The sequence below is a fragment of the Papio anubis genome, chromosome 1 (genome assembly GCF_008728515.1).
Source record: "Papio anubis isolate 15944 chromosome 1, Panubis1.0, whole genome shotgun sequence".
In the NCBI taxonomy this organism is placed as follows: domain Eukaryota; kingdom Metazoa; phylum Chordata; class Mammalia; order Primates; family Cercopithecidae; genus Papio; species Papio anubis.
Window position 1 is genome coordinate 89,754,419 of NC_044976.1, and position 14,358 is coordinate 89,768,776.

Sequence of the window (14,358 nt, forward strand, 5' to 3'; positions counted from 1 at the left end):
CCCAAATCTATTCTATTTTTAAAATTATAACATTTAAGATGTTAAACTTCAGTTACTCCCCTCTTACTGGTAAGAGAATTCCATGTTTACCAAATATGTAACTGAAATATCATTCTGTGGATTCCTCATTTTTATTTGTATATTTACCAGAGAGAAAACTAAAACTCACCCACATTCAAAAAACCCTAAAGTAATACACTGTGTTATCAATCTTTAAGGGAGACTTACTTTTCAACTTCACCTGGTTTTTCAAAAAACAAATTATCCAAGGAAAGCAAGCAATCATTTGATTCCAGCATTGTTGAAAACTGGACTTTGTCATAAATCTACAAAATATGGAAAAAGCAGTTTATAAAGATGTAGAAAAATATTTCTGTATAAACTATAATCACTAATTTTCCACAGTCTCCTGTAAAATATAACCAAAGACTATCCTTCCAGCTTCATCGTCTGCAACTTCCTTCAAAGCACCTCAACATTCAAATACATTATTCTCTGCTTTCCACTCATTCATGGATTCAAACTTGCTCCCTTCTCTTCATAGTGCTCCAATGCTTGGAATATGCTTTCTTCCATTCTCCAACTGGCAAATTCCTATCCATCCTTCAAGGTATAGGTCAAATGTCATTTCTTCTTCAAAGGCTTTTCTGAATTTGTCTTCTTCCTCAAGGCAGAATTAATCAGTCTTCCTGGGCTCTTAACACTTTGTTCACATCATTATTTTTGAGTTAGGGCAGCACATTTTATTGTGAATGTGTGCACCTCTAACAATATACTATGTACATATGCAGGGATTTGCTTCAAAATAAAGGAGAGATATGAAAGAGTATTGAAATAATATTGACAATGAGTTGATCCCAGCTAAAGCTATGTAATAGGTACATGGGGCTCATTATAATTTTTTTCATATGTTTGAACTTTTCCCAAATAAAAAAATTATAAGTTTGACATATATATGCATATTTACAATATTATACAATGTCGTCTCAAAAAAAAAAAAAACATTCAGCATTGGCCATCTTGGAACATAACAAAAATGTCGGTTGAACAAAGATGCAAACGTGATTAAAAAAGAAAACTAGTCTCTAGATACACACATTGCTCCCATTAGAATTATTTTTCCTTGCATATCCCATTTTTTTTCTAAATTCTTAAACACCATAGGACATTCTATATGACAAAACATAAAATCAGATGAACAAATTGTAAAACATAAATCACATTTCTGTTTCTTCTGCTTTAGTTAATACATTGTAAATTTGTCCTCAAGATATAAACTACAATCAAAGAAATTGTATTAATGCCATCTAGCGGAGAAATACGCATTACCAAGTCAGATTATGTCTCTCCAATTTTGAATCCTCCTTGATGTGGGGATGAGATGCAAGTGGGAGTGATGTGGGGAAGGGAGAATGTTTCCACTTGACAAATGCTACTGTATGAGAACTAAACCTGTATATATACTTTAGGGCTGTTCTTACTGATAGAGAATATTGTGGGGGTTTTCGCTATTTTCCTTATTGGGTTCTTCCCCCTTCCATCTGTTTAATAAAATTGCCCTCTTCATTTTTCTCTATCTATTAATCAATTACCAACAAAAACAAGTGTAAAAATGAAACAAATTAGTGTGGTTCTATAAATGTCTAAAACAATTTAAGCCTAGGATAACAGGGCAGGAGGTAGAGGGAGTCATTCAGAAATATGCGAAGTCTTTAACAGCTTTAAGTAAACAATTTCAGAACTTGAAAACAATTATCTGAAAAAGTATAAATGAAAATGTTAATCACGTTTTTATAGTGCCCAAAAAGTAACAAATAAAATGTTCCCTTTCTAGTTTTAGGAAAACTACGTTCAAACAAAAGAAACTTTTTCTAAAATAAATCTCACCAGACCACTTTCATATGGCTTTGCTACCTCAGAATTTAAGTCGAAAATCTTAAGGCTAACATTTACACACTTGAATACTTTCTTCCCAAAGCAACTACAAATAGACAACAAAACTACAAATTTAAAACATTTGGGAAGAAAAGTGTTGCATGAACTAACAAAAACCTCCTATACAAACAGTATATATTTTCAAAAGAATTTCTTATTTCTAGCTCTAGCATAAAAGAATATAACTTGTTTGGGTTCAGAATAAAAATGTCGTGTACATATTTTAGCTCTTTTTTTTTTTTTTTTTTTTTTTTTTTCGGAGTGTCGCTTTGTCGCCCAGGCTGGAGTGCAGTGGCACGATCTCGGCTCACTGCAAGCTCCGCTTCCCGGGTTCACGCCATTCTCCCACCTCAGCCTCCGGAGTAGCTGGGACTACAGGCGCCCGCCACCACACCCGGCTAATTTCTTTTTTTTGTTTGTTTTGTATTTTTAGTAGAGACGGGGTTTCACCTTGTTTGCCAGGATGGTCTCCATCTCCTGACTTCGTGATCCGCACGCCTCGGCCTCCCAAAGTGCTGGGATTACAGGCTTGAGCCACCATGCCTGGCCATATTTTAGTTCTTATGCACTCCTATGGAAAAAAACACCCCTTATCTAAAACTGCATCCTCTCATCCTGCATTATTTTTCTTCATAGCATGAATTGATAACTAACATTATAGTATAAGCTTAGTTCTTTATTATGTTTCTCCCTCTAGAGCAAGCAGGGAATTTTTGCTCACTAATGTGTTCCAATAACCCAGAATAGTGCCTGGCACACAGTAAATGGTCCATAAGAATCTACTGTGGAATAAATGCATTAGCAATAACCAGTTTATAAAAATAATGTTAAATAAAAATAATTTTCTGTTAACTTAGAAACTTAAAATTTGACCAATCTAAAAAATGTGAAATTTTTTTCTAGTTCAGGATTTATGTAAATAAAATCTTGAAGGTTCTAAAAGATGATGAATTTAGCACGTTCAAAATGTAAATAAATCTTTTTTAAAAAAAGAAACACAGGTCCTACAAGGGACCTTGCTACAGTTCAGTATGAGTTTGTGATGTGAGGGGATGCTATTTTAAATTAATTAAAGTTCTAGGTTTAGATTCAGATTTTCTAAGTTCCTATTATTTATTAAAGTTTTAGTTTCAGCATGTGGCACAAAATTAGATTGCCAAACAAAATAAACAATATCATCCCAGATAGTTTTAAGTGTCTGCTCTGCTATAATCACTGTTAAAATACTTAAACTATTTTTGAGACTACATAATTTGCAGTGCCGATCTGCACCTTCTCTAGTTATATTAATGTCAATCTCTAATTATATTAATACAACTAGATACAATTAATCTCTAGTTATATTAATGACAATTCACCGTTTTGTCTTCTGTAATCTTTACTTATTGTATAAAATTATTTTATTGTATACAATTATTGCATAAACTTATATAAAATTGCAGGCCTATTACTTATTTATTACAATTTTTACTCAGAAATATACTCGTTATTTTAAAAGTACAGAAACTCAGACATAAATTATTGATTTGCTAGAAATGTTTGTGAGTTACGGAAGAAGTTGGGACCAACATTTACAGGAATAACCGACCGTCAAATAACTGCAGAGAATTTGACAAAGAAGGAAAAATCAACGGGAACAAATTACTCCGAGGCTCGGCCTGGGAAAGGACCATACAATTGTCGGAGCCCCAGATGTCACCCCCTCTCCCCAGGCACCAGCGGGGCTGGAAGGGTCCGGCCGGGAACCGAATCAGCACCTACAGCAAAGTAACAGCTCTGTGGATTTCCTAAGGAGAATATCCTACATCCAAGGCAGAGGCCTTAGGGCCCGGAGAGTGGCGCAAGAACGAGACACAGGGGCGCGTCACTCCACCCCCAGTTTCCCGCTTCCTACCACTGCTGTGAAACCGGCGGCTCAGACAGGTGGGTACGTCCCCTCAAAGCTCGCTCAGGGGGCGCCACACACCAGAACACAAGACACAGGAACCGAACACCAATCAGCCGACTCTAGGGGCGGGCCGGACGCACAGTCAGTCCCACCCCGCGGGGAGCGGGGCCCGCCCTGCGCCCAAGCGCGCCTCAAGCCTCACCGCTTTCTGACTGGAAACGCGGCTGAGGCGCCTGGCTTGAGCCCGCGGCCTGAAGTCGGCTGGTGACCAACAACTCGCCGCACCCGTCCGCTGCCTGCCCGGCAGATGGCTTTAAAACTCGACCGCTGCCCGGACGGCTGGGCTGGGTCCCCACTTCCCCGCGGGCGTCGGGCCCCGGTCCCCACCTTCCCCGCGGGCGTCCGGGCCCCAGACCTCACCTCCCTGCGGGCAGCTCCTAAGCCAGTCTAGCGCCGATTCATCAGCCCCTGGGAGGACCCCCCAGCCTGGCTAAGCCGAGCTCCAAGCAATGGATCGCCCGAGCCCCCAACCTCTCCCTTCCTGCCTTTTTTTCTCCAAAAGTTTGTAACTGGTTTTGAATCTATCTCTTGCAGGTTACTGTATCTATTCTCGTTAAATACAGCTCCTAATCCTGGGTTCTAAGGGTCTACTAAGTGGTACCCTTTCCCTAAGGGTACAACAACTACACAAACACACCCCAACCTGCCTTTCTCATAAAAGTTAGCCAGGCCTCAGCTCTGGGACTTCCAGTCTCCTCATATCTAAAAAGTATTTTACCTATATTATTTATAAAATACCACAATGGCACTCATGAGGTCGGTATTACTGAGGAAGCTGATTCAGAAATAAAGTTAAATTTCAGAAATAAATGTTCTAAAACACAATGATCTTTAAATATGTTTAGTCAACATGAGTTTATAAAAACACAGCAATAATGTGTTCTTCGACTTTAAACATGAACAAACTATAAGTTATCCTTTTAAGTTTCTTTAGAATTGTCCTCTGAAGATTTGGCAGGGAATGTTTTGTAGATGATAAAATAGCAACGAATCAATGATGCTTTTCTTGCAGAGACATTTATCCTTCCTTTGGAAACCCCTACCTGTGACATCTAGGGCCAACCTACTGCTGTCTGACTGCCCTATTCCTGTTCTCTTTTTTCCTTGCAGCTCTACTGTTAATTAGCTGTATGACCTTGGAAAAGACCCAACCTTTAAGTCTTAATTCTTCATCTTCAATGATACTAATAAGCTCTAACTCCTAGATACTGCTGCAAGGGTTAAATAAAATAATATTTGCAATAGTCCTACCACACAGTAAATGCTCATGAATATTAATTTCTTTCACCTTCGTTGAGATGTAAAATTATTCCAGTAGTTGGATAGGCCAGTTATTCGGATACTGATAAAATATCAAGTCTTTGTCTCTTGGAGAAAATAACATTTTGATTGCATAAACTATTCTTAATAGAAAGGTTGAATTATCATTCCTCTCAAAAATACTGGAGAGGAAAGTTACTTTCCATAGGCTGCATAGAGGAAAATAACAAAACCGTGCATTTGCTATAGTGAACCCCCCAGTGTGTTGAAATTCATACATTGAATTCTAACCCCCGATGTGATGGTATTTGGAGGTGGGACTTTTGTGAGGTAATTAACTCACAAGGGTAGAGCCTTCATGAGTAGGATTAGTGCCCTTTTAAGAGGCCAGAGAGTTAGCTCGCTCTTTTTCTGCCATGTGAGGATACAGGAGGATGGTATCTGCAAGCCAGGAAGGAGGCCCTCACCAAATACAGGATCTGCCTGCACCGTGATTTCGGACTTCTCAGGCACCAAAATTGTGAAAAATGTTTGTTATTTAAGCCACCCAGCCTATGGTAATTTGTTATAGCAGCTTGAACTAAGATAGGGTTTGAGTGATAGAATTGTAGAATTCAGTAACAAGCAGGTACAGGGGGAGTCTTACTGTCAAAGCACACAGTAGCAAATGGCCACCATGTTCATAAACAAAAACATTCATTCATTCATTCACTCATTTATTCAAGAATGCGTGGGGAATCTATAGAGCCTTACCTTTCTCTTAAAATAATGTAGTAAAAATGTCAAAGCTTCAGTTTTTAAAAGGAAGACTCAAGACAGTGATAAAGTTACTAAAAATCCCATTTTGTGGGGAGGGATTGCCATGGTTTTTAGTAATGTTGCCATGTTTCTCAAGAAAACATTTTAATCCTAAAGATTTAATTTTACAACCAGTGCAACAACGTTATAAGCAATCCTCCAAATTGAATAACATAACTAACATCTGAAATATAGTCTTCCCAATCAACTTCTGGCATGACTGCATAAAGAGCTCTGCTATCTCACTTCTCAGTGAAACTGGTGAAAATTCTAGAAAAATGACTCAGACCCTCTGGAAATGATCCTAAGGGCAAATAGCAAAAGAAGAAACATCTCTTCAAGAAAGAGTTATAAAAATTTGGTAAGAAAGGCAAGAGTCTGTGGTATTTTATCCAAGACTCCCAAGTCCCAGCTTAGCGAGACAGTCTCCATTCTAGACAGCTGCAGCCAAGAATATAGAGCGCTCTCTGCACCCAGCTTCCACTAGAAGGCGCACTTTCTTTCTTTCATTGTGGTAAAACCTGAATAATATTTATAATTTTAACCATATATAAGTGTATAATTCAGAGACATTAAATACACTCACAATGTTGTATAACCACCACTCTTATCCATACCCAAAACTTTTTCATTATCCCTACTAAGAAATTTGTGCCCATTCAGGGAGGGGAACATCACACACTGGGGCCTGTTGGCGTGGGGGCCTGGGGGAGGGATAGCGTTGGGAGAAATACCTAATGTAAATGACGAGTTGATGGGTGCAGCAAACCAACATGGCACATGTATATCTATGGAACAAACCTGCACGTTGTGCGCATGTACCCCAGACCTTAAAGTATAATTTTAAAAAAAAGAAAGAAAAAAAGAAATTTCTGCCCATTAAACAGGAACTCCTCCTTTTCCCCTTCCCCTAATTTCTGGTAACCTCTATTATACTTTCTAATTCTGAGTTTACCTATCCTAAGTACTTCATATAAGTGAAATCATACAATATTTGTTCTTCTGTTTCTGGATCATTCACTTAGCACAGTGTTTTCAAGGTTCATCCACGTTGTAACATGGATCAGATTTTTACCCCTTTTAAAGGCTCGATAATATTCCATTGTATGTATATACCACATTTTGTTTATCCATTTGTAATCCTGGGCTAATGGACATCTGAGTTGTTCCCACATTTCCACCTTTTGGCTCTTGTGAATAATACTGCTATGAAGATTCCTGTGTAAATATCTCTGTTTAAGTGCCCGCTTTCAATTCTTTTGGATATGTACCTAGGAGTGGAATTGCTGGGACATATGGTAATGCTGTTACAGCCAATGCCATGAGTTCTAGCTGATAAATCCAATATAACCAAAATTTTCTTTACTTTGTAACATCCACATCTTTTACACTCTGATTAGTCAGTAGGAATTGATATTGAAAAATTAGTCTCAGCCTGGGCAACACAGCGAGACTTCGTCCCTACCAAAATTTTAAAAACTAACCAGGCGTGATGGTGTGTGCCTATAGTCCTGGCTGCTTGGCAGGCTGAGGCAGGAGAATGGCTTGAACCAAGGAATTCCAGGCTGCAGTGAGCTGTGGTCCCACCACTGCACTCCAACTGGGGCAATAGATAGCAAGATCCTGTATCTAAAAAAGCAAGAAAGAAAAAGAAAAATTAATGTTGACGGCTCTAGAGAAGCAGGAACCAAGAAATGTTGAGGTTTCAAGACTATTTTTCTGCAGGTGACAGCCAGAATGTGTTTTTTATTGTCAGATTTGGACAAGAAACAGTGAAGAGATCGTTTGAGAAGAATCTTAGGACTACAAAATTAATTTCTGAGGAAAAAAAAAGAAAAAAGGAAATAAAGGTAGTTTGATATGATGGGATTCTCAGGAGGAAAGAAAAGTTTAGGGAGGTAGGCCCAATTCACTAGATACTTAAATAACAAAAGGAAGACTGAATTAAACACAAACCAAAAGAAAATCTTCCCTCCCTTCCTTCCTTCCTTGTTTCCTTCCTTCCTCCCTCCCTTCCTGCCTTCCTTCCTTCCTTCCTCCCTCCCTCCCTCCCTTGTTTCCTTCCTTCCTCCCTTCCTTCCTTGTTTCCTCCCTTCCTCTCTCCCTCCCTTCCTTCCTTTCTCTCTTTCTTTTTTCAGGGTCTTGCTCTGTTGCCCAGGCTGGAGGGCAATGGTGTGATGGCTCATTGTAACCTTAACCTCCTGGGCTCAAGCAATCCTCCTGCCTTAACCTCCCAAGCAGCTGGGACCACAGGTACATACCACCACACCACACCCTGCTAATTTTTAAAAAAATTATTTTTATTTTTTGTAGAGATGAGGTCTTGCTATGTTACCCAGGCTGGTCTTAAACTCGTTGCCTCAAGCAATCCATCCACCTTGGCCTCCCAAAGTGCTCAGATTACAGGTGTGAGCCACCATCCCTCGCCAGAATAATTTTTCTTTAGGAAAGATTTAGTAAGTATCTAGGTAACCGAGAACATAATGACATAAATTGATTAGAAAGCAATTCATTGACTTCCAAATGGCTAAGAAGAGTGTTTAATGGTCTTGTATAAGATCCTGTACTCGTGTTTCAGGAAATCTGTTTTTTTTTCTTTTCAGGCAAAAATTGACTCCTCCTACCAAAATGAATTTAAAATACCTTCTGTTCTCCAAAGTCAAGAATGTTGATCTTAATAGAACTGCCAGACAGGGTGTTCCAATTAGGCCTAGAACCAATGCACCATAGAGCCACAGCCAGCTAAGGTATATTACAAAGAACATAAGCTTTCCATAGAAAACAGTTGAGAAAGGTTCAGCATTCAATGGATGTTCTTTGTACTTGACTGTATAAATTAGATTCTAAAATGTGTTAACACAAACCCTGAACTAGGAAGCAAACATCCCAGGACACAAAATTGAGGACAAAGGAAAATATTCTATGCCAGCATAGATTATTTCCTAAGTAAAAATGAATGCCAGTTTCTTCAGGAGGAGTATGTGGGGACTCACAACCAGTGTATGCATGTTCCATAGTTGTATTTAGGTTTGTGAGGCAAACTATACATACTTCACATTGAGTATACTAGGTTTAGTCATTCTTAGCAAATTCTTTTGCCATTGTTATAAAGTCCCTGTATAAATAAGAATTAACATATTCCTTCAGGTGGTTGGTGTCTGGAGTAGACTTTACCTGAGCATTATAATTAAGAATCTGGCATCCAGAATCTTATATAAGATTGTATTAATGAAACATGCAACATATTTTATCTTCAAAAAGATTATTTAAAGGAACTTTTAGAAGCCACTGGCAGATATCTTTAAAAGATATTTAAATGTCAGAAGTCAGAGTAGAAAACATACTTTTAAAAAAGCATTTTTGTTATATTTTGTTTTGTTTTTTGTCTCAGGCCAAAAAGTAATTGGCAGGATCTTGCAGCCATATGATCAAAGATTCATTATTATTATATATATGTTGTCCAGAAATAAGATAGTTTCTACAGGTGATATAATTTTATAGTTAATCGAGATATTGCAATGATACAAATAACCAGTTAAGATACTGAACAAATTGATGTGTAGACAGAACAAGAAATAAGAAACCCTATGTGGAAGCAGAAATAATACATTTGTCTGGAATCCTTTCCAGGAAACGGGGAAAGGGAAGAGATGCTATCACAACTGGCAGATGATTATTCATTTGTGATATATGTTGAGTTAGGATGCATTTAAGCATGGGTTATCTCATGTTTAAATTTGTCAAAGCATGGAGAATGCACAGTACATACAATAGCATATATTTTAGCATCTCAAGTGATCCTTGGAACAAAGTTGAGAGTGCTGTATACATGTCTACCCAGAGTCTGAAGCCCATACAAAGGGGAATAGACACATCAGTTTTTACACAACACTTGCCACCACCGATAATCACTAGAGAATGAAAAGGGGATAAATTTGAACATTTTCTCTAGAACTTCTGGCTGCTCATGGCTTCTACCAGTCCTGAGAACATGAAATAGCTTTCTGGAGGGAGAGGGAGATGTTGAAGTACAAAAGGAATGGAGTAGCTCTTCAGTAGGGAATGAGTGGTAAGGTTAGGACCCTCTCAGCCCAGTGCCCAGCACCCTAGGGGAGACACATTCACATCCAGGGTGCAACAGATGGAGCAAGACACAGCAAGAGAAGCTGCAGGGACCAGGCTGTGGAGGAGAGGCTGCTTAAGCAATACTCACAGACCATTCCCTGGGCCTGGCCCCACTAAGCCTTCCCGAGTTGAGAATCCTGCCTTGGGCGAGATCTGCTAGCCTCAGAACAACATGTTGTCAGGGTAGAGGCAGTGAAGCAGGCAGCAGAACTGTCACCATGGCTGCAGGGGCAGCTCTAGAACTAGGAGCTATGAAATCAACCAGGAATGTAAGCCTGGTTTATGAAAAGTACATGCAATTATGATGGTTAATTGAACTGATTGCTAAAACCAGGAAGGTTTATCAAGCCCCTTCTCCTAGTTGTCAGCTGGGAAACCAGAGGGACTATTGGGTAGGGAGTGTCAAAGAATCTAGGATTCCAACAACTGGGCCATGTTCTCAGAGTAATAATGCTTCATGGTTTTTGGTAGGAAATGAGTTACCTGCATTGTTATTTTGCTTTATCTAACTCAGATTAGTGGCCTATGAAACATCAGTGTCACAAAAACATTTAGTAGCACTCTACAGTTTAAAAGCATTTGCTCATTTAATGGATGGGGAAATTTTCTGAGAATTCATAAAAATGGTGTGTGTGCATGTCTGAATGAGTGGCTCAGGGTAGGTGCCTTGTATGCATGTGTTATGAGGAGGGAAGGACAATGGCATGAAACCAAGCAGATGGAGAACAGACTAGATATATATATTAGATGTTTTAGAACATTATCCTTCCACTAGTAAATGGAGTAGTGTGGGTTAAAGCAAATCCCAGTGAAAGCGTTCTGCCCAGAAACACAACTCAAAAGGTGAAGGCTGAGGATTTAAGAAAAGACATGGAGACTGAGTGGGAATTAAAACCTCATAAGCCCAGAAAACAACAAGTAAGATAAGAGAGTGATTAATATAAAAGTAAAATGAGTTAATGTATATTGGACATCTTTCAGATACCTGTGAAGTAAAAGAGCTATCAAATTGTAAGGTGTCATTGAACATTAGGAACTTTATCTTTATTCACCTATTTTATGTGTTTCTTAATTAACAGAAAATATAAAATTTGCTACCCTGAGAAAAAAATGACAACATTAGCTCTGAAAAGGAGTCCTGCCAATTCCGTCAACCTGTGCTCAGACTGTCTATTCCATCCACACATTAGGAATGAGCAAGTAGCTCATTCAAGTAGTAGGAAGGTTCTTTTTCCAGCAGGATGGTTTGTATCACAAGTCATTTGGGGGAAGTTTTGACAAAATAAGTTATTTTGTAGGCTATAAGGTATGATACTGGGGAGTTTAAATATATTTTCTTTTCTGGATAAAAGTACCATTCACATGATTTAGCTGATATATTCCCGAAATTAGGAAGTATCCTAGACATGAATATTTGATATCGAATACGGTGATTTTGCCTGAATTTCCCTATATGTGATCTCCAGCTCCTTCTACAAACCACACCGTTTCCCTCGAACAGCAGGTAACACTGATTTTTGTTGTTACTTAAACATTACAATCAGAAGAAATATATTTTTAAAATATCAGGCTTTGAACAAATTCCCAATTTATTTGTAATATCTACTGCTATCCAGAGTGGACTTAAAGCATAAAGATTTTTCTTTCAACTTCACTCCCAAGTGACATCTTTCCCAACATATTCATATACACAAATCACGTTAAAATATATATAGCAAAGCATCCTCTAAGCAGCTCCAAATTTTTTAATATTTTATTTCGCCCAACCTAACATCTGAGCTGCCACATGTTTTGAATTTTTTGAACTCACGGAGATTTTGTAGCAAGTCACAAACCTGCATGGTCTGAAAGCACATGACTGCATCACTCCTCAGCCTTTTGGCTAAGATCAAGTGCAGTATTTGTTTTTATCAGTTTAAAGCACATAACTGGAAAATCTCCAACATTAGAAATTAGGGGCTAATGATACATATGCAAATAGAAAAATGGATACAAATTAAATGCAAAGCTAAATGATTCTTTTCAAATCATACCAAAAAACTTTTTTAAATTTTCTATTATTACCCTAGCATCTAAACCGAAAAATATTTTTAGGCCTCAGTAACCTGTGATCAGAATGTCTCAGTTGATTTATATTTCCTAATTGAGAAAGTTTCTCAGAAGTTTCTTACCTATACTTTCATTTCTGGATACTAAAAATGAATAAAATCTTAGGTAAAATAAATAATTCCAACTCCCTCATGATGCAGAGAAATATACAATTATTGCTTTGCTTATGATAAAACAAACAAACAAAAACGACTGTCATTGGCGGAGCCAGCAAACCCAAATTTCTGTATACCCAATCTCCTACTCTTTCCACAAGCCACACTATTCCCATTGAACAAGACTTAGCAGATAACAATTAGAGTTTTGCATTTGGTTTACAAGGAATATTGACAACAAAATGTTTTCAAAGGTGGGAAAACAGGAAAGTTAAAAAGCCTAGGACTTAAACAATACCTTAAAAAATAAAAGAAAAGAAAAACAAACGGGGGGATTGAGGAAGGGTAGTATGTAATATAGATAAGAAAAGGCTAAAAAAATTGGCTCTTTTCAAATATTTAAGGGACTCTTGTAGTGGAATAAATATTCTTTGTTTATGCTTTTATAGGCGTGGTTTCAGAAGGCTGAACCAGTACCATTGAACTAGGGTTGTTATTGGGTAAGAAATACATTTCAACTATGAAGAATTATACGAAGAAGGTTTTCCTGTTTTTTTCTTCTAAAATTTATTGATAAATAATTTAGGTACAATAAACTGCATCTATTTAAATGGCACAATTTAACCAATTACAATAGTTATATATATCTGTGATATCACCACCTTAAAAAAAAAAAAGAACATTTCTAGGAACCCCCCCACCTGCCAAATTCTTCATTTCCTTTACAGTCCATTGTTCCACCTGCCCTTGGCTGCAGGCAAACACTGATCTGCTTTTTATCACTATATAGTAGTTGTATTTTATATAAACAGAATCGTATAGCATGTATTCTTTTGTGTCTGGTTTCTTTCATTTAGTCTAATGATTTTCAGATTTATCTCTATTGTTTTGTGTATGAGTAATTCATTCCTTTTGCTGAATATTATTCAATATAGTTTAGTATTATTGGGGAATACTATTCCATATATGAATATAAAACACCTTTTAATCCATTCACTGGCTGATGGGCATTCAGGTTGTTTTCAGTTTGGAGTTATAGTGAATAACATTGCTATGAACATTTGTGTAAAAGTTTTTATATGGTCATGTGTTTCCATTTATTTTGGGCATATACCTAGGAGTAGAACAACTAGATCACATGATAGGCTTATGTTTACCTTATAAAGTTCCATATTGTTTTTCAAAGTAATTATTACCATTTTACATTCCTGCTAGCTGTGTTTGAGTTCCAGTTAATTCTGCTTTGCTAACACTTGCTCTGTCAGTCTTTTCCATTTCACCCTTTCTAATGGTTGTAATGGTATCTAATGACTCATAAAGTTGAGCATCTTTTCATGTACTCAATATCTTTTATAAAATGTTATTGAGGTGTCTTCTTATTGTTGAGTTGAGGTCTTTATCTATTCTAAATACCAGTCAGTCCTTTGTCAAACACATGACAGAGAGTATTTTCTCCCATACTGTGGCCTGTCTTTTCATTTTCTTAATAGTGTCTTTCAAAGAGAAAATATTTCATGTTGATGAAATCTAATTCATAAAGTTTTTCTTTCATGATTCATGCTTTTTGTGTCTTATTCTAAGAAATGATTGCCTATCTCAAGTTGATGAAGATTTGCACCTATTTTATTTTCCAGTAGTTTTGCAGTTTTAGCTTATCTTTAGGTCTGTCATACATTTCAGTTAATTTTCCATGTTATGTGAGGTAAGAGTAGATGTTCTTTTTTTCTTTTTGTTCCCATATGGACATCTAAATTTTCCAGCAGTTTGTTGATTTCATTTTCCCATTGAATTGTTTTGGCAACTTCGTTGAAAAATCAATCAGCCATATATGTGTGGTTCTATTTCTGGACTATAATTCCATTAATGTAAATACCTATATTTTATCTTATTTTCATTTTTATACTTAAAGTGTATCTTCATATTTAGAGTACTTCCTTGTAGTCAGCAGGTGGTCACATCTGCTTTTTAATCTATTCTGATAATCTTAGTTTCTTCATTGGAGTGTTTAGTCAATTTATATTTAATGTAATTATTGATAGGGTTGGGTTCAGTCTACTATTTTATTAATTTTCTACTTCTCATTTCAGT

General features: G+C 37.2%; 1 pseudogene; it reads left to right on the forward strand.

The window, feature by feature from the left end:
* The first annotated feature begins 11,928 nt into the window (after positions 1–11,928).
* LOC116271874 lies at positions 11,929–12,038 on the forward strand (annotated as a pseudogene).
* The last annotated feature ends 2,320 nt before the right edge of the window (positions 12,039–14,358 follow it).